The 19,464-nt window shown below is 41.6% G+C and overlaps 1 long non-coding RNA gene across 5 annotated transcripts in view; it reads right to left on the bottom strand.

The window, feature by feature from the left end:
• LOC137165530 (uncharacterized) overlaps positions 1–19,464 on the bottom strand; it is a 100,877-nt gene that overhangs the window by 12,973 nt on the left and 68,440 nt on the right. For all 5 annotated transcript variants that reach the window (XR_010923410.1, XR_010923411.1, XR_010923408.1 and 2 more), the window contains exon 3: positions 1,879–2,004. This is a non-coding gene — a long non-coding RNA (uncharacterized lncRNA). The remainder of the gene's footprint in view (positions 1–1,878; positions 2,005–19,464) is intronic.

Raw genomic sequence — 19,464 nt, 5'->3', positions numbered from 1 at the left:
CATCTTAAAGACACACAGAAAGTCATAATACTGTTCATGGAAACCAATTCATCTTCATCTTATGGGTGAAGGAATAAACAAACTGGCAAGATTCATCATACTCCTTAATAACAGATTCTTAGCACATTATGCCATGCCTCCCGTCACCTCCAGGTTTTAGGTAGACCTCTTACAAATGTTGGGGATTTTCTGATAATACATAGTTTCAGGCATAAATGAGACTCATGCATTACCAGTGAACTTGCTTCATTTCTAGCATAGAAAATCTACTGCTTATAATATTTCAAAAAACAAGACAAAGCATGCTCCATACTGGAACTCCTCAGACCATGTCCTTAATTGGCAACCTGAGGATATAGTAATTTGTTGAACCAAAGTAATATATCAAAGAAAAAAAACATATAGATCACTCTTTCACTCCTAATATCAGGTAAAGAACAGGATTACTGGACCAAGTGAGTCTTAAAAAGCAATAAATTTAAATTCAGCAGAATAAAATACAGTGTAGAAAATATATTGTTGATTGATTTTAAACTGACTGAAAACTGAGATAATCCATACATTGAGTTAATTATCATTTGATTGTACAAGTTTTGTAATTAATTGCCATCCATTTAAAATGGTGTTAGAGACTTCTATAAACAGGAAGTATTTTGTATGGAGAGATACTCAGTGATTGCAGCAAGCAGCATGAACAAACTCTTCTAAATAAATACATAGTTTCAATGTAATAGGATTGTAAAATACTAAATATGAATAATCTGACCAATACCTAAGTGTGCTTTCAAAGTTTCTGTTGATAGCTCCAAGTAATAATTTGACTGACTATATTCTTATTACATGAGAAAAATTATTTAGTGTCATGTTCACTGTTACAGAATATAAAGATTCAACAAAAGGGTTTTTGGCTTGAAACAACAAGCTCCATCCTCCTTCCACCCTTCCAAGAAGTGGCGAAAGCAGAGTGGTTTGGACGGACTGTTGACCGTACTCTACAAAATGCTTGTATATTTCACTCTTAAAAGAAAAGTCTTTTTCAAAATCTGTCCATTAATAAATTATGTCAAACTGTCAGAAAATACACGTTTCACATGCTGAACTACTTTCACAAACATGGTACTCTGTCCACCAAGCTTGAGATGTTGAGAACTAAGACACATGGGGGGAGTGAAGTATGTTTTAGTCTTTGCTCATTTCTACTTTCAATAGTGTCATTTCATATCAGGTGATAATAGCTATGATACTACTTATGAGGATGTAATAACAACAGATCTCAGCATGGAAATAACAGTCCATCACATTGGCAGAGATTGTCAAAGCACAAATGACAGTTAAGTGCCTAACTCCCCATAACTCTCAAAGGGTGATAGGCATCTCTCATTTGTGCCTCTGAAGATCTCTCCCAATGAGTGAATGTGAATGCATGGCTATATTAGTATACACATGCTTTAGCTATATACAGATAATGAATATACAAAATACTCACATACATATATATAAGGTATGTATCTGTGTGTGTGTGTGTGTGCGTATGTATGTGTGTGTATATATATATATATATATAACATAATTTCTCCAACTCTGTTTCAACAATAGTGAATTACAAATTAAAATGTACTCAAAGATCAAAATACTTAATAAAATTGCCAGTTTTTATAATCATTTTAAAATTTACTGAGTCATTTTGGCTGCATAATCATACCCCTGAAGGGATGCAATAAAGTATAAATTTAATCAAATACATTTTTAGAACAGGCTTCAAGGTAGTTCATGCACAATTTCTGACCCAAATATCTAGTCATAAGTATAATATCAGACCTTTAATTATGATTTTCATTATAACGGTTCTATTGAAGAAAATGTTACCAGTGCACTTACCTGCAATTACCCACACAGAGTCTTCAGCAGGTGCAGATAAAGGCTCTCCTGTGAACGGTCACTGGCTGAGACAGATCCCAGAACTGTTAATCTCTTTTGCCCTCAGTCAATCATTAGTGATTGTATCTGTATGAAGGGAAAAGACAACAAAATACCAAAGATATAAAATCAAATTTGCTCTTTAAATTTTCAATTTGATTTTTGCATTATTAATCAGAGAGTTAAGTCACAGATGGCTTGTTGCAAGAACAGTGAAGAATAAAGCATTTTGGGCTGAAGTTTGCTTGACTGAACACTTTATCAAATGTTAGCATGGTCACATTTCTAAGAGGTTTTAAGGTGTGGCTTGACAAAGCCCTGGCTGGGATGATTTTTTGTTGGGGATGGTCCTGCTTTGACCAGGGGGTTGGACTAGATGACCTCCCGACCTTCCAACCCTAATCTTCTATGATTCTATGACACAGGGCTGGATCCTGCACCCATTGAAGCCAAGAGCAAGGCCCCTATTAACTTGTATGGTACAGAACCACATAGTTTAGTGTTAGGATATAGTGGCTTGCAATCCCATAAAGAGCACACTTCTGGTGAAGATTTATTAGTGGAGCACCAACTGCTCTTCACAGCACTTGGACTACTGCTGCTTTTCTGTACAGCACCACTGCCTTTAATGGCACTGCTGAGGACTTTACAGGAGGAAACTGCCTTTACTGTACTACATCTGTGGAGTGAGGAATTCACTTTGGAGGTGTCAATCTATTATAATATATGACCCCTAATTTCACACTCTTCTGAAAAGTGAGGCATTATAGATATTCATAGAAATTCCAGAAGGAAGTATTTCTGGCAGGTGACCAAAATAAAGTAGTATTTTTTAAATTCATAGTTACTTTGCTAGTGAAACACAATTCACTGACTTTGTCACGCCTTATTGAGTTGTTTCACATCAGATAAAATGTAACTTAATAGGAAATTACATGATACAGCTCAACACAACATAAAACATTCAAAAATGTACTTTTAATGAATATCCAGGTGTACAATGTATTTTAAATTAAGATACACTGTCAATTATTTATTTATTTTCAATGCAAATCTAGAACAGACCTAAAAATCTATTTTATCTAGGCATTAGAAGCTAAAGAATGGATAAATTAGTCTCTGTTACAGCAACAGTAACGTTAAATATTTATGTTCCATGTCTGAAGTTCACTGTTGGTGAGGAACATTTTGAAGTTGGAGGAAGTGAAGTATTGGTACACCAACCTTTGGAAATAAAAGCATAGAAAGGCTATGTACAAAGAATGGTGTCATAGGCAAAACAGATTATCTGCTCAGATTACAATGAAAAGAAATGCCTCTGAGCTGAAGATAGTCTTTCCTATATTGGTGCAATGTCACACAGTGGAACTAACACGTCCTTTACTTTTTAAGATCAGTGATTTCAAGGGGACTACGCACACGAAGTTAAGATCATGCATAAATCTTTCCAGCACCAGGGCTTGAGTGTGTAAAACAAAATATATTCCGTAACCCATCAGTTCCCTTTTGCCTTAAATCTGAGTAAATTATTAATATCGATAATATATTCACAATAATGACAACTACTTGTCCAACTCCATAAATTGTGGAATAATGAAAAGAATTGTAAAATAATCTATTTGAAAAATGTTGTGAAATTCAGTAATTAATATTATTCAACAAGCTCTATTTGCTCTATTGTGACTATCATCTTGTTCAACATAATACAAACTGCTATCAGGTGGAATCATTTTAGAGTCACTTCTCACAGATGTTAACTGCTGGCCTACATGTGAAAGGGTTTGAATCTTATTACCATGCCCTGAACCATCCAATCCCCTCTATGATTTTTTTTATGATAGTGCAACACTGATTGCCGTTGTTCAGGGATTTGTTTTAAAATGATTATACCATCTTGTCATTTATTCACAAAACAAGAACTCTAGTAAAAAGGTATGTTTCTGTTATGCTAATCTGATCATCAGAAGTAAATTAGATGAATGGGGTAGTTGTTTCTCTGTATGTTTGCTTAGAAAGCTGCTCACTTCACTGAAAAATTCAAGTACAACATTGAAATCATACTGTGAATTCCTAGTAGCTATTTTCCAAACCTAAGTACTGCACTTTTTAGAACAACCTTGTCGTTCCTAATTTATCAAAAATAAATTATTCAAAATAAACGAGACATTTTCAGTGTTTTGTGAATTACATTTGGTAAAACATGGTATAAATTGATAAAAGCAATTAATTTATTAAATATGTTAATATATGAAAAATGACATGAAAAGGAAGGGACATGCTCAACCATGCAAACTCTTGAAAGCTAGTTTTAAAAGAGTTTCATAAACCGTATAAGGCCCACGAAATCATTTGTTCTGGACCTGGCAGCGGGGGGGAATTCGGCGGCGGGGAGAATTCGGCGGCGGCGGGGGGCAATTCCCGCCGCTGAAACCCTGCCGCCAAAAACCCTGCCGCCGTTTGTCCCTTTTCAGCGGCGGGGGGACTTTGTCCCTGCCCCCCGCCCCCCACGGAACCCCGCCACCGCTGTGAAACCGCGCCACCGCCGAATTCTCCCCCGCCGCCAGGGCCACCATCAGGCCCTTGACATAAAAAAGGTTCCCCACCCCTGTCATAAACAGAGTCAAAATAGGATCAGTGTGTATATTCATCACAGAATATGATGCATGAAGGTGACTGTTCATATGAACACAGTATTCTTGGGAGAAAATCTTTTTTTTACTGATTTCTCACCCTTTAACCAAACTTTGCCCTTTTATATTTTTTAAATCTAGGTATAAATTCTGAAGCATGAGACCAACTGCCTGAGTTTTGTTTTTTTGATTTTCCTAGCTGAGTCAGAGAACTGAACTGTAGCAATGACCGGGTTGGATCACCAGCAGGGAGTGAACCCACAATTTAGTCTGAATTTTAAAAGCACAAGCTTTTACTGCTTCAGCTAAGGGATGTGGCTCATTAGGCTGAAGGCAGTAGCAGTCTCTATATGTTCCATTCACTCATGGGGGACAAACACACGGAGACAGCATGTTGCACAACTAAATATTTTCTGAAACCAAATGAAAGTGACTTCTGAACTGAACCGGCCAACTTAGGCTATGTCTTTCTTTGATTCGACTTTCAGCAGCTGATTTTTAGAAATTGCAGCAGTGTGTACAGACTACGTTGCGTTTACACTGACCAGCCTTAATTCAAATTGCAAAGCAGTGCAATGTGGGTAGCTATCCCACAGTGCAACTAGCTACAGTGGCTGTTGGGACAAGTGTCATCGTCCCAGGATGCAACGCTGCTTCCCTTCCCCTACTCTCCCCCAACCAAACAAGAAAAGTATTTTTGCACTTTTTTAAATCCCCATGATCGCCATTGCTGCAGAGACATGGAGCAAGCTCAACTCTGCACTATAATTGTGAGCGTGACAAATGCATCGCGGCTTATCATCGATTATTTTAGAAATAGAGCAAGAAGCTGAAGCAGAGACAACACCGAGGCTGCCCTGCTACAAGACATTGAGCAGAACAATTCCCAATTGCTGCAGGCTGTAACGAGTCATCTGCAGTCCATGGAGCACTGGTTCTGGTGCAGGGAAACAAGCACAGACTGGTGGGACCGCATTATTACGCGGCTGTGGGATGATGATCAGTGGCTGCAAAACTTTTGTATGTGAAAGGCAACTTTCCTCAAACTGTGCTCAGAGCTGGTCCCATCCCTGAAGCACGTGAACACTCGCTTGAGACAAGCTATGATGGTGGAGAAGAGAGTCACCATCGCTCTCTGGAAGTTGGCAACCCCCGACTGTTACCGCTCTGTTGGGAATCAATTCGGAGTCGGTAAATCTACAGTGGGCACTGCTGTGAATCAAGTGTGCAGTGCCATAAATAGACTTCTGCTACAAAGGCTATAACTTTGGGAAATGTGCAGGACATAGTGGAGGGGTTTGCCATGATGGGGTTCCCAAACTGCGGGCAGGGGGGCATTGATGGGATGCACATCCCTATCTTAGCCCCTGCCCACCTAGCGACCGAATACATAAACTGCAAGGGGTACTTTTCCATGATCCTGCAGGACCTTGTGGATCACAGGGGTCGTTTCACTGACATCTATGTGCGGTGGTCTGGGAAGATGCATGACGCTCATGTATTTCGTAACTTGGGGCTGCTCTCTAAGATGCAGGTGGGCACTTTCTTCCCTGACCAAAAAATTCACATCTTGGGTGTGGAAATGCCAATAGTGATCCTGGGGGACCCTGCTTACCCTTTGCTCCCTTGACTAATGAAGCCATACACCGGTCACCTTGACAGTGAAAAGGAGTGTTTTAATAAGAGGCTAAGCAGTTGCAGAATGGTTGTAAAATGTGCCTTTGGGCATTTAGAGGGTGGATGGAGGAGTCTCCTCACTAGGCCGGACATGAGTGAGAAGAATCTCCCTTCTGTGATATCTGCTTGCTGTGTTCTTCTTAATGTGTGTGAAGCAAAGGGTGAAAGGTTCCCCCAGCGTTGGGCTGTGGAGGCAGAAAGACTGGCTGCCAATTATGAGCAGCCAGATGCCAGCATTATGCTGAGAGCTAACCGCGGAGCGCTTTGCATTAGAGAAGCTTTGAAAACCAGGTTCTGTAATGAGATGCAGGACTGATTTCTGTTCCTGTATGTTGTTTGCCTTTGTTGAACCCCCCGCACCTTCCCCTTGTCCTTCCTGAACAAGATACGATTTAATAAAGAAACATGTTGAAATGATGAAAAACTTTATTTCTTAACATTCAAGTAATGGGGGAGTAGAGGGGGGAGTGTTCATTCACTGTCTCAAGGGGTAAGTTGGTAGCTTGCTGGCCAGCTATCAGCGTGTCCACCGCTGCTTTTTGCTCGCCTCCATTCTCCTCCAAAACCTCTTTGGGGCGGGGGAAGGGGAAGGCAGCAAAGCCCTCAGTTGAGGAGCATTATGGAGGGGCTGCAGTGGGACTTTGTCCTGCCTCCACTCCTCCTGAAGCTCCACAAGCCACCGGAGCACGTCAGCCTAGTCCCGCATGATTTGTAGCATTTCCTGCATGGTACTGCGATCATGCTCCATCATTTCTCAGTGACTCTCCCTGTCCACGTCCATATCCATACCCTGGGACAAGGTCAACCTCCACGCTCTTTGCTCTGTCTCTGCAGCAGCTGAGGCGTTCATGAGCTCACCAAACATGTCAGCTCTGCTTTTTCTTTTTCCCCTCCCTCTTTCGAATCTGAGACAATCTTTCCGCAGCATTTCTTAAGGGTCTGTCCAGTGCCGAGGTGTCTACAGAATGAAAGAAAAATAACAAGGTAGCCACAGTTAGCATAGTGAAGAAAATGATACAAATGTAACAATTTAGATAGTGATCTCCTGATAACAATAAAGACAACGATCTCCTGAAAAAAATGTAGCAAATGATTCCCATGATACAATGTAGAAAATGATCCCCTGCTACAATAATCTCCATGCAGTCCACAGGGCAAACGCAGAGGCTCAATCCGTTCCTGACATCCCAAAATGGTCTGCTCGCTGTGCCATTTCAGAGAGGATCTGAGGACAATGTGGTATGGTGGAGGGAAGGTGGGGGACAAGCTTTGCTTGTATTTTAAACACTTACAGAGAGGAACTGCGGCTAGTGTGGGGGAGAGGATATGTTTAAAACACAGATTTGCTGGACACAGCGGGGTACCAGCAGTGTTCCGCCATGAAGCTGGCTACCTTGATTGCAGTGAAGTATCCTACCATGGATAGAGGAACAAGGGAGCCTCCCCAGAAAAGGTTTTCAAAGGATAACAGATTACATATATGAAATTTTCTGAGAGATATCAACTGATTATAAAAGTAGCATTTCTCATCACACAAAAAAAAACTGATCCTTGGGTAACCCCCCAGTACAGTCACGGAAACGGCTGAGATCCCCTTCGTGCCGCCCAACCCAATTTAAAGGGACAGAAATGCTAAAAAGAAGAAAAAAAACTCACCAGACGTGCCTTCCTCGGGATCATTTGTACCGTTCTGTGTGCTGCTGGATTGCTCTGGGGTCAGGAATAAGTCCTGACTTCCGGGGAGAACGGACACCCCGTTCTCCTGCACCCTACTATCCACAGCTTCCTCCTCCTCCTCGTCCATGGAGTCCTCATCATTGATCATGGACTGTGACCTAGCGGAGGTATCAATGCTGCGGGGAGGCACTGTGGTGGGATCCCCACCGAGAATTGCGTGCACCTCATCATAGAATCTGCATTTTTTGGGTGAGTGGCCAGAGTGGCTGTTAGCTTCCCTGGCTTTCTGATAAGACTGGCGCAGCTCCTTAATCTTCATGCGGCACAGCTGAGCATCTCTCTGGGTTCCCTCCTCGAGCATGCCCTGGGATATCTTCCCATAAATGTCCAGGTTCCTTTTGCTAGCTCTGAGCTGACCCAGAATGGACTCCTCACCCCACAGCCCAATGAGATCTAAGACCTCTGGTTGACGCCATGCTGGAACACGTTTGGGCTTTGCAGTAGCCATGCGGAGAACAGTGACAAAGCTCTCTCCATGCTGGCAGCACAGGAAATGAAAAGTCAAATCTTCCCGGGGCTTGAAGGAAGGGTACTTTTCCTGCTAGCGTGACTACTGACCAGCACAGTGCGACTGTGCAGAGAGGTCAAAACGGGGCATTATGGGATACAATCCGGAGGTCAATTAATTAGATTTATATTTCGTTGTCTCTACACTGACACTAAATCAATTTAACAAATTGGAATTAGGTGCTACGCCACTTGCAGAGGTGGTCTTATTAAGTCGATTTTAGAGACACCTTAATTCGAATTAACAGTGGTGCCAGTGTAGACATGGGTGTAATTAAGTCGACTTAAATGACTTTAAGTTGATCTAAGTTGCAAGTGTAGAGCAGGCCCAAATCACATGGATCGGGGATAAGCAAGTCAAGGACCTGTGAAATATAATGCCACTTCCCCCATGTAACTGTCCTAAGTGACCTAGTCCCAAAGAACCCAACTACATTAAAAGGCACCATGGATAGCTTTTTGATAAATTGCTAACATACCCAGACACAGTAGGGTGGGGCAGGAGGAGATGGGGCAGAAGAGAAGTGTGTTAATAGCAGTTAGCAACCATAAAAATAATCCAATGAATCACTGCTGGTCCACAGATTTAGGTCAAATTTCAACAAAGTCCGATTTAAAATACTTCTGCAGTTTGCGTCAGACATTTCACATAACTGTGATTCATTGTAAAATGAGGGTGTGAAACAAAATAGTTGTGTAAATCTGAGTTTCATTCAAAGCACAAGAGGGGAAAATAATCAGTGCTTCTCTAATACAGGAGGACACAAAGAGCATATTTAAAGCTTCATTTCAAGATAACATTCACAGAAATCAATGGGATTATGATGTATTTTTTCCTTTTGTTACAGAGAAGACCTACAAAAATCACTCAGTGACTCGCCAAGTAAATTTAGGGCAAGATTTTCTAAAGGAATCAGATTTCTAAAGGGCCACATTTCTACCCTCTGCTGCCAAATTTAAATGTTCCTTTCTTTATGCAACTGTTTGCACACACAAACACTGTTGCACATTCTTTATCTGTGAGCAAATATCCATTTGAACATGCCATGCAGGTATTTGGGCTGTCAGCTGTCCACTCTTCACATTCAAGTAACTGGTGGCTTGTATAGATGTACTTTTGATGATGCAATCAGTGGCATATACAAAACTGGGTAAACAAAATCAGAGAACAGGTTTACAAATTTAACTCCGAAGGTCTAACTGCTTACATAATTTCAATTTTAAAAACTGAAGTCAAAATATTAAAAAGAAACCCCAAACTGTGCACTAGAGGGAAAAAAAAAAAAAAAAAAAGACTATAAAGAGTAATGCATCCTTTGCTTCCTCCCAAGACTGATTCTTCTTTGGTGTTACACAAACTTTCCATAACTGACACTTGTGCAAAATGTTGGTTTGCAATAACAGTAAAAAAGACGACAAATACTCAGGCACACCAGAAAATATCCACTAAGTGTTATACAGTGCTTTTTTTAGACCACCTGAGAGGATAAAATTAACACCTAGTACAAAGTAAATACCTTGGTCTTATTCAGAAGATGACATATAGACAGCTAAAATGTTGGTGTATTTACTTTCTCTGAAGCATTCACCTTTTTCATCATGCAGTGAGAAAAAAGAAAATTACTTATAGTTTACATGTTCTGGTGTGTCTGTCCTCCTTTTATTCTTGTTGTCTTTAGTACAGCTTTGAGATCTTGGGGAAAACTACCAGGTGCCTATTTTAAAATAGTCTCAAAGCTTAGGAACCCAGGGAGAGATTAAATACAAATTGGAGAACTAAAAAGTAAGAGTATATTAGACCAGCTGTATTCCAGATACATGCAATATGTTTAATGAGCTGGAGGAAGAACTGAAACACATCTTAATGGAAGTATTGAAGAGCAACCATACTTCCTAATTAAGAAACCAAACCAGTATGCAAAAAAGCAAACAAAGGTTATTTACCTTATAGTGAATGGAGTTCTTTGAGATGTTTGGTCCCTATGGGTACTCACTGAGTGTGCATGTGCTTCATACCTCAGGACCAGATAATCTTCTATAGCTTTGTCCACTGGTCTACATCAGTGCCTTGCACCTCCCTCATGCTTTCAACCAAGGTCATAAAAGGCAGCATGGACCAACCACCTCTGCACTTCCAATTCCACTGCAAATCAAATGATGACCAAAGCAAAGAGGAAGGAGGGCAGATCATGAATACTCACAGGGACTATGCATCTCAAAGAACTCCAAGGTTCCTCTAAGGTAAGTAAACCTTTCCTCCTTCTTCGAGTGTTGGTCCCTTTTGATATTCAAGATGGTTGACTTAAGCCATGCTCACTGAAGAAGGTGCAAGGAGATATGCTATACCACAGAGTGGCAGATCACCGAACTGATTGAAGCATCTACAGCAGATACTTGGACCAGATCATAATGCCTGGTGAAAGTGGGTAAAAAAAGCACCAAGCTGCTCTACATATCTACAAAAGGGCGATTCCCTGTAAGTAGGCTACTGATGCCACTTGGGCTCTCATAGAATGACTCCTACTGTTTGAGAAGGATGGGCTTTCATAAGATCATAAAGAATAATGCAGGAGGAAATCCACATACAGAACCATTGGAAAGCTAGCTTTCCTCCTCATTTTTTCAGCAATAGTAAGAAACAAATTTGGGAGATTGTGAAAGGACTCTGTTCTGTGATGTTAGAAGGCTAGAACCCTATTGCACATCCAAGGAATGGAGTCTTGTCTCCTCCATGCCATGGTGAGGTTTAGGGTAAGACACTGGAAGGTGAACAGTCAGGTTGAGGTAAAACTCAGGAGGCACTTTAAATATGAACTTTGGATGTAGTTGTAAAGAAATTTTGCCCCTTTGGAAAAAAAAATGTATAAAGCAGGTCTACTATAAGGGCCTTGAGCTCTCCAACCTTCCTAGAGGTAATTTCAAAGAAAGGTGCAGGAGGCCAAGGGTTCAAACAGTGGTCTCATGAGAGCAGAGAGGACAAAGTTCATATTCCAGGCAAGGGACTGCTTTTCAACTGGAGGAAATGTTGCTATGATACCCTTCAGGAATTTTGTAATAATCATGTGAGTAAAGACTAGTAGCCTTCCACCAGAGAAGGGTGGGAGAAAGGAAAGTACTGATACTGCTAGATATTCCCATAGGGAGTGGATAGACAAGCCAGATATCTTTAGTGAGAGAAGATACTCCAGAATGAGAGGAATGCCTGACACCTCAGAAGGTATGCAATGCTGCTGGCACCCAAGGGAGATCATTTCCATTTTGCAGAGTAGCATTTCCACATAGAGGTTTCCTTATTGAGGATGGACTGAACTCCCTGAGACCATGCTCTCTCTATGCTTCTGGCTATCTAAAAATCATGCTGTCAGATGTAGGGATGCTGGGCGGGGTGTTTCGTCCTGCCCTCATTCTGGAATAGCAGAGTCCAGAATAGTTGAAGCTGGATACATTGTTCAGAGGCTAGGTATAGTATGATGGTGAACCACATTGTCCTTAGCCACCAAGGTGCCGAGGATTACTGCCACTCTGTCGAGTTTGATCTTTTTGAGTACATAAGAAAGTACAAACATGGAAGGGAAGGCATACATCTGTGATTCTGACCATTGCCTCGTCTGGAGTTGAGGCTTTAGTGGGAGCAGTATGCTTGTTGCTTTTTGTTGTGCTGGATTACAAAGAGATCCCAAGATGGAATCTTAGAACAGCACATCTTCCAACAGATTCCATTGACACGTAGATTTCTGATTCATGATCTGCATATAAATGCCTGCTGAGGCTGTCTGCCAAGGAATTCATCACCCATGAGAGGTGTATTGCTGAGAGGGTGATTCCATTCCAATGTACCAGTGCCAGAGGTGACTGCTTCTCTGCGAATGGTGTGTGGGGATCTCAAACATTCCTGCTTGTTTATGTTGTAGACCAGGGTCATATTGTCTGACCTGACTTGTATGTGAGTGGACTGAATAAGGGGTAGGAACTGCTTGCACGCTTTGAGAAATGCTTGAAACTCAAGTAAGTCGATATGTAGCCTCAGTTCCTGAGGGGACCAAGAGCCTTAGGCTATCGGGTCACCAAGATGGGCTCTCTATCCCAGCAAGGAGGCACTCATGATGTCTGTCTTTGTGGTGGTGGTCAGAATGTCTCAACAAGAAGATCTGTCATCTTTGGAAGAGTCACTTTTCAAGTCATAGACTGACCATAGGGCAGATCTGAAGGCAATGCAGGTGCAATCGTGCAAACAGAATGAGCAAACACCTTGAATAAAATCCCTTCCTTACTTAAGGGGGTAGAACAGACTGTATTACCCTCAAGGCCGGCCCTAGACCAAATGGCACCCCAGGCAAGGAGTGTCTTCCGCACCCCCCCCCCCTCCATTTGTTAAACTTTCTTATTGCGTTTGTGGCCCATTTCACAACTTTGATGCACAATTTGCATGCATGATTTATCCCTGTCACATTAGACAAGAAATTTGCATTCTAGGCTCTGTAAACAACAAAAACAATTCCTCCAGACAGGCGCCTCCCAATCCCAGTACCCCAGGCAGGTCTGCCTGTCCCAAAATCCAGCCCTGATCCAGTTAAACAACTTCCTAAGATGCAGCTGAGGCTGCAAAGTAGAGAACGGTGGTTCAAGGTGTTTATTCCATTTGGTCTTGAGAGGTTCATATGTCCTCTGTTGGAAGGAGGACAAAGGTAGTGGTAAATGATGAGGTAGAGGAGGATGAGACGGAGTATTTTCTACAGGATACAGGAGTATAAATACTCAGAGCAGTGGGTAGCTCATGAGCCTTTGGGGGTATGTAGTGACTTGTCAGCTTTGTCGCTAAAGAGGTTGCTACCCTCAAAGGAAAGGTCCTCGATGATGGTTTGGACCTCTCTGGGAGAACCACAAGGCCTGTATCCATTAAGCTCATCTCATGGCTACCAAGATAGCCATGGACTATGATGCTGTGTCTGCTGCATCAACGGAAGGAAGATATAGCAATTGGCTTTCCCTCTTCCAGGATAGCCTGGAACTGAGGTCTGCATTCATATGGGGTTTTTTTCCACCAACTCCAAAAACTTGTTATAATTCAAGAAGTCATATTTCAACCTCAAAGCTTGGTAGGTCACACTTTGAAATGGTAAGCTAGCTAAAGAGACTATCTTCCATCCGAAGAGGTCAAGTCATTTGACATCCTTATCTGATATAGTGGATTTGGGCTGGTGTAGCCAACTTCTTTCTGTAACCACCTTTAATACCAGGGATTAAGATGAGAAATAGGAATTCTCGTCCCTTGGGGAGAAGAAAGTAGCGTTGCTCAGCTTTCTTCAGGATCAGATACAGGTGACAACAGTGATCCAAAACACTCTCATGAGGCCCTTATGGAACCTGCCAATCAGGAGTGCCACTTTAGATGGAACTGTAGGCTAAAGGATGTCCAGGGGAGCTTGTGTGTCAGATATTAGACCTCTTTAAGTGGAATCTGGAGAGTGTCCGCAATTCTGAGGAGGTTCTGGAACTGTTTAAAATTATCTGAGGTTGCAGTGGGGAGGCTGCTGATATTGTCTCATCAGTAGATGATGAAGGGAGTGCTACCGGTGGTTCCAGTTGATCCTGCTCCATCAGCTGCTTATTTGGGGAGCACAGTTCTTTACATGTTGGAATAACCACTGTTAGTTGCAGTGGTCATCACATTCTAGTGCTCAAAAGTAGTGGTTCCCCCTGATGCCCCAATAGGCATGATGGGATGGGATACAGAAGTGAGCCCATGATGGATGCCATTAGTCCCTGGGCTAGAATTGTTGATGGTGATAACGTGAAGGCAGAAGAGAGGATCTGGAAGCCATGTCTGGGTTGACGACTCTGGAGGGATGGTCAATACTGTCATGTTTATGTCTGATTAATAGAATTCCCCATGTCCCAATGGTGGGGTCAGTAGTGCAGCAGGATCCAGTTCCAGTCAATTGGTGACAAGTGGGAAACAAAAAGAATGAAGCTGGTGTCTGGTTCTTAGCTGGGTCACTGGGGTGGGGATCTCCCTTACAAGGATCAGTTCCAAGAGAATCAGAGACAGCAGGTCTGCATATATAGCTAACTCTTCCAAGACAGAATGGAGAGGACCCTTCTGACGTGTGCGCGCCGTGTCTTCGGGCTTTGTCTGGACATTAGTGCCGCCTTGGAGATGGTGGATCTTGAACAGGTGGTACCATCAGAGCAGGGTGAAAATAAGCCCTTCTGACCTTACGCAGTGTTGGCATTATTAATTGTTCTTCAATGTGCAGTTTCAGAGCACCAGAAGGTTCCAGTACTGTCAGTGCCATCTTTATTCAACAAGCTTCAGATGCACCCATTCTGGGGCAGAGTGTTTCAGGCAGAGAAATGGACGATGCAGACCTCTTTTTGTCAAGGATGTATATGGGGATTGAACCACTTCTTGCGTTTGCCCTTGACCTCCTTATGCTCCTCCTGTGTTTGGTGAAGGATTCTGAAATGTTGGTACCAGATGCTAATGAAGTGCTGCCCAGAGGCTCTGGATGAGTGAAAGGGGAGCGAGAGAGCCCAGGATCTGAGCAGGGTCTCACATGACTGCTCAGTATGTGGAGGGAAAGCATGATAGATGTTCCACCTCGAAGGGATGTGAACCTCCCTGATGCAGTGCAAGCAGGGGTTGTGCAAGTTGTTCACCAGGAAGACCTTGGGGAAGTCCAGGCAACATGTAAAGCTTGGTACTTTGAGCATACCCACAACAAAGGGAAGATAACTGTGATTGCAGGGAGGGAGGGGGAGCGAAGGGAACCCACCAAGCCAACTAACTAAAAACTAAACTAAACTAACTATCCTACGTAAAGTGTTATTTACAAATTCTATGCAGGATAAGAAGGGACATAGGAGGTTCCAACCTAGACCACAAGAGGTAGGAAAGGAATAGGAGAGGCTGTTGGTCTGCGTTGGCCTTTAAGTCCTCAGTTGAAAAGTATAAGATGGCATAAGGCACATACACAGACCCACTGACACTGCTAGTGAAGAGTTTCTGATCCTAGGTGTACAGAACTCATGCACACCCACAGTGAATGCCCATAGGGACCAGCACTTGAAGAAGAACAATAAAACTTACAATATATTCCCATAAAGTCCATCATCCTGAAGAATCAAAATGCATCTAACACACCAACAGTTTAAATTAAGATGGAGTGCAGGGAACTATATGTGCTAGCAAGCAAAATATAATGACTCACATTGAAAACTGGCAAGGGTACTAGGGTTAAAACTCTGACTTTTGAAAGATTAATAAGGGGACCTTTGATGACCAAAAGTCATCAAGACTACTTCTAGTTCTTAGTCTAAAAACAGTACCCTTGATATCACAACATCAGCCATCATCATATCTGAACATTACTTCCAAAATGACTCAGACTCAAGTGTGTCAACTAATGAGTCATCCATACTTATGGAATAAGGACAGTTTTGAGAAGATGAATCCTTTCTGTCACAGGATTCTTTTATGTTAGTGTTCTGGATTCTTTTATGTTAGTGTTCTGGATTTTTTTTTAATTTTTGTAACCATTATATATTGATAAAAGTCACATGACTTAAAATAGAGCTTGTAAATGTTATCTAATAAACTTGAGTTATGGTTTATTAGGGGAATATAGGATTTGTTTTAGCAGATCAGACACTAGTATATCAAGACCAGTATCCCAGCCTCCAACAGTGGTGAACAGATTATTTTACAGGGGAAGATGAAAATAATAAGATACTTAAATAATTGTATAATATGTCACACAGTAGGGTGTCGGGGAGAAGCCCTTTGTATAACATGCTGGAAAATAGCAATACTATTTGGTGTGTATATTCAAATAAAAAAGATGAATCTTACAGTAACAGTCACTATCAAATCCAAAATATTCTGTCATGAAGACTAGGTGTGGCTTCAGATTTTCTACAGTAAGAATTGGGCAAACTTTCTATCCCTGCACAACAGTGGATATTATTAAAAGTTGTTGTTGCTCTTTCACAAAGCACGGACTCTTGTTGTTCTTACAAACCAAATACACCTCACAGCCACCACATCTCATATCTAACCTCAAGAAAGCTTATGAAAAGATACTAAAAGTTCTTTGAGAACTGTATCTTTCAATTACAAAAACGGTTACAAAATCTTACAATTACAAAATTACAAAATATTATATATAATATTTTATATATTACAAAATTAATTACAAAAAAGATTATAAAATCTTTCAGTTACAAAGATTACAAATAGTTGATAGTACTTCAATTATCAGAGCAACTGAATGCAGCATATTATAAAGCTACTGTCATGGCAAAAGAAAGCGAATATCAAGGCAGAATCAGTCTATATTTCCTTAATTTTAATGGGAGAATACTCACATATCCCATTAAAGGAATGCAGAGCTTTCTTTGTACAGAGTTGAAAGATGTAACATGCACCTAAATAAAACTGGATCTATCCCAATTATTTCATTGGCAGAGAAAACTTGATGTGAGCAGAAGTTCAAGTATTTCAGATAACAATGAAACTATATACTGTACTGTGCCTTACATGATACATATAACATAGGGTAAGAAGGACACAAGACCGCATTAGGATTTGAAATATTAGAAATCACTGACAGTATTACAAACTACGATGTCTTAGGGCATATGGAAGAAGCTGACCCTACTCTGTTTCACAATCAACAAATATGCCTCTCTTGGATTTAAAGGAAGGAATTATGTTATTGAAGTGCTGGAGGGCAGCAGCTAAACCAGATCAAGCCAGCAATGACTTGCATTTCATTCATAATGCTTAATAAGGGAAGTGCTTTCTATTTCTTAGGAAATGACAAACAAACATGCTTGATATGCCAAGAGAACAGAATAAAAAAATTTAAGTACATACTTAGTACAGGAAGAACTCCCCAATATAGGAAGTACAGAGTATCTGATTTTCTTAAATGTGACTATCAAGAATATTTGCTTTCTCCTCTTTCTTTAGCTTATTGAGGCTTCCCAGCTAGTACCAGCAAACTGATTAAAGCTTGTTCCCCATTTTCATGCACAGTTTCTCAAAAAGATCCCATTGCCATAGTTAGATATTAAACATCCTCCAAGTAACTTCTTTCCTTTGTTCTTAATTTTTTCTTAAATTGAGCAAAAGCTTGGTTTTCTGCATAAAGCCAAGGTTATGTGCAGGGGATCAATGAAAATAAATACAGAAATGTCTCCCCACAACCTGGAGGCTGGGTGAATGGCACTTGAACGTTAAGACTGTAGGCATTCTTAATGCCAGTGCATTGTAGTTACACATGGACTTTCTAACCAGTGGATTCACTGGTCACATACTCATTTGCCTTGCCTCATGCAATTCTGCTAGTCTACCCACAGCATCTCACTCCATCACAGTGGCAGAAGAAGAAAGTTTCCCTGTGAAACCTTCCATCAGAGATGTGATGCAGGCACAAATAAGGAGTATGGTTACCACACAGGATAACTATGGAATGTAATGACTTAAAAGAGACACACAAGAGTCAGCTGTACTTTCACAGGTGTAATGATACTTAGAAGATTGCATTTTAAAGTTCCTTCCAGCCTCCTTCTGCTTCTTGGCCCTCAGTGTGATGGATCAGATGTTTTTGTACTTTGGCTGCAGTTGATTTGAAAGTATTAATCCAAAATAATTTAGCACTGGTGAAATATCAGGTTGACAGCCTTGGTGACATAGGTCCTCTATTTATGCAAAGCACAGGCAAAGTCCAGGCACTGATAGTGCAAACTTCCTTACACTGCCGGGCAAGTGTCTCTGAAGCCCAAGCTGGAAGGACCACCAAAATCTGTGAAAGGAAAGCTCAGTCTCCATGAATAGTGAAGTCTCAGCTTGTCTTCTAAGGCTACCTGTCAGGCTGACAACTAGCATCAATAATTCTGATGCCTTTTCTATGTGGACAAAAATCACAAACTCATTTCTGAAAGGTCAATACACAACCTTCAGGTAGCAATGATACACGTGCATTTTGTCTTATTTTTGATCCTTTATGGCTGCATAGGAAATGGATGAAATCCATAGATTTCAATTTCAGTGTTGGATTGGCTCCACAATAAACGTTCAAGCACATTTAGTTCCTGATTATCCTCTCATTTGCACTAGCACAATGCCATGGACCTCTTTGGAGTTTACACCTGATTTACACCTGTATAAGTGAGAGGAAAATCATGCCATTGTTCTCTGGTTTCTGTTTTGAGGAATGGTCATTGGTAGTTTGGAAATCCAAAGTAAACACTAGAGATTGCTGGTAACCAGAATTTTCATTCTGCAGTAAATTCGGACATGTTGAAAAGGGATTTTGTTCGACATCAGAATGAAAAACTGAAATTTAGAAATTTCCCATGGAACTAACATTCTGATTAGAAGATCATAGAAATGTTTTATTTCAATAAAGTTGAAATGTTTTGTTTCAATAATATTGATTTCATTTTACTTTTACATTACATTAAAATATTAAGTATATTATGTTACATGTTAAATACAATATATGAGGAATGTTCACTCTAACGTATTTATTACAAAGGAAATGTAACACTTCTACTACACTGTAGGACGGGCCCCTGCCCAGTCCAGTCCTGGCAGCCCTTCCACGGGCCCCGGCTCGGCGGAAGGCCACTGCGCCTTCCTAATCAATAGGGGAAAGTTAGCTTTTCAGTCTTTCGCCCCGGCCCTCAGGCAGGGCGGGCGAGCAAGGAGTCTTTCGCCCCGGCCCTCAGGCAGGGCGGGCGAGCAGCAGGAGCCCCAGCCCTCAGGCAGGGCGGGCGAGCAAGGAGCAGTGAGCTCGAGTCCAGCGGGCGGTATAGGCTAATCACTCTTCGGGGGTTGGCAAGGATCAGGGGGGAGGGGAGGGGGACGCAGGCTCACCCAACTCCACTGCGTCCCAGCCCAGGGCCCTGGCAGTGGCACGGGTGTTGCCACTCCGTCAGCGGGGTTCCTGCTGCAACACGCCGGCGGGCATTACCCCTAATACAGCCA

The sequence above is a fragment of the Emydura macquarii genome, unplaced genomic scaffold (assembly GCF_026122565.2).
Source record: "Emydura macquarii macquarii isolate MOO-44397 ecotype Brisbane River unplaced genomic scaffold, CSIRO-AGI_Emac_v2 contig_2768, whole genome shotgun sequence".
NCBI lineage: Eukaryota > Metazoa > Chordata > Testudines > Chelidae > Emydura > Emydura macquarii.
The sequence above is the reverse complement of the archived record's forward strand: the minus strand, read 5'-3'. Positions and strand labels throughout refer to the sequence as shown.